This window comes from Gossypium arboreum, chromosome 7 (genome assembly GCF_025698485.1).
Source record: "Gossypium arboreum isolate Shixiya-1 chromosome 7, ASM2569848v2, whole genome shotgun sequence".
Lineage (NCBI taxonomy): Eukaryota > Viridiplantae > Streptophyta > Magnoliopsida > Malvales > Malvaceae > Gossypium > Gossypium arboreum.
The window spans coordinates 11499133-11501337 of record NC_069076.1 but is presented as its reverse complement, the minus strand read 5'-3'; positions in this window follow the sequence as shown (position 1 = coordinate 11501337).

Sequence of the window (2205 nt, the reverse complement as noted above, 5' to 3'; positions counted from 1 at the left end):
CTTCCCACGTTCGACAAAATTGCTAGCATCCGCAGTGACTTCAACAAATTGTGCCCGAGATGTGGTATTGAGAAGGAAACTCTCATTCATGCGCTGAAGGACTGCTCGAAGGCTAGGGAGGTGCTGGTATACGGGGGCCTGAACAACAATCTCCTTGTGGGTAAATTTTCTCGGTGTATCGACTGGCTTGAAGAGGCGGCCCACATTCTAGATAAGATTGCTATGTCCGACCTTGTTACTGTTCTTTGGAACATTTGGAACAGCAGGAATAATTTGATATTTCGGGGAGTGGAGGATGGGGCCAAAGTTACCTGGGAGAGAGCAGCGTCTTTAAGCCACGATTTTCGTATTTTTAACTTGGTGGCGGCCCCTATGTTGCTTAGGGCGAGGTTGGATAAAGTATGGACGAAGCAGGAGTCAAGATGCGGTCAAAATTAACTTCGGCCTTCTTGTTGTTGGCAAGTATATGTGTTTTGGTTTGGTGGCCAGGGACGCTAATGGTTTCGTGCTCGGAGGAAGAATGGGGAGAGTTAATAAAGAATTGGAGATTGATTGGGCTGAGATGCAGGCACTGGATGAAAGCATTAATTTCGCTAGGACCAATGGATGGGACAAACTTGTAGTGGAATCTGATTGTGCGAATTTGGTTAATCGTTTCAACAAAAAAGCACTGATTTGACTACGATGGGCTATTGTTTACGGCTTCTTAGCCTTTGTAATTTCTCTTATTTCAATTTTGTTTGGGCTCCTAGATGCTGTAATAAAGTAGCGGACCGGTTGTGTAAGCTGGTTAAGGATAATAATTGTTGTATCATGGATTTTAGCGTGGACTATCCCAAAGAGATCCATGAATTAGTTTTAAGTGATGCTATAAATTGAAGTTGACCCTTGGGTCATTTTTATCAAAAAAAAGAATGTCGTCTGGTAGCACATTGACCAAGTTTTTTTAGCTCTTTAGAGGGGAGGTGATATTGAGGCGAACAGGGGTTGTCCAGGGCACTGCCCACGCCCATTTCATGCCCAGATGTCGGTGCCCCCTCATTGCCGGTTAGGTTCCCGACAGTGCTCCAGTGATCCATCCCGGTGGTGCTCCAGCGAGCCATCCTGGCAGTGATCCGGCGAGCCATCCCAGAATATCGAAAACGAAGCTACAAGTCATCTCGGTCCCTCCCCCAGGTCCCTCCCCTTTTGAATGTTTGTCATGCGGGAGCCTCGAGCACCATCGGTACCTAACCCCTTGGTCGTGCGGGAGCCTCGGGCACCACCGGCACCTTGGTGGTTGGATGTGCGGGAGCCTCGGGCACCATCGGCAACCTAGGCCCCTGGTCGCACTGGAGCCTCGATACCATCGGCAACCTAGGCCCTTGGTCGTGCGAGAGCCTCGGGCACCATCGGAACCTTGGCCCTTGGTCGTGCGAGAGCCTCGGGCACCATCGGAACCTAGGCCCCTGGTCGTGCGGGAGCCTCGGCCACCATCGGCAACCTAGGCCCCTGGTCGTGCGGGAGCCTCGGCCACCATCGGTAACCTAGGCCCTTGGTCGTGCAGGAGCATCGGCCACCATCGATACCTAGGACCCTGGTCGTGTAGGAGCTTCGGCCACCATCGGCAACCTAGGCCCTTGGTCGTGCGAGAGCCTTGAGCACCATCGGCACCTAGGCCCTTGGTCGTGCGGGAGCCTCGGGCACCATCGGTACCTTGGTGCTTGGATGTGCGGAGCCTCGGGCTGTCGGCAACCTAGGCCCCCGGTGGTGCGGGGAGCCTCGGGCACCATCGACAACCTAGGCCCTTGGGTCGTGCGAGAGCCTCGGGACCATCGGCACCTAGGCCCTTGGACGTGCGGGAGCCTTGGCCACCATCGGCACCTAGGCCCTTGGATGTGCGGGAGCCTCGGACACCATCGATAACCTAAGCCCCTGGTCGTGCGGGAGCCTCGGGCACCATCGGCAACCTAGGCCTTGATCGTGCGAGAACCTCGGGCACCATCGGTAACCTAGGCCTTGATCGTACGAGAACCTCAGGCACCACCGGTATGATGGTGCTTGGATGTGCGAGAGCCTCGAACACCATCGGCAACCTTGGCCCTTGGTCATGCGGGAGCCTCGGGCACCATCGGCACCTTGGTGCCTTGGATGTCTTGGGAGCCTCGGCAAAGATTGGCACCTTGGTGCTTGGATGTGCGGAGCCTCGGCGATTGGCACCTTGGT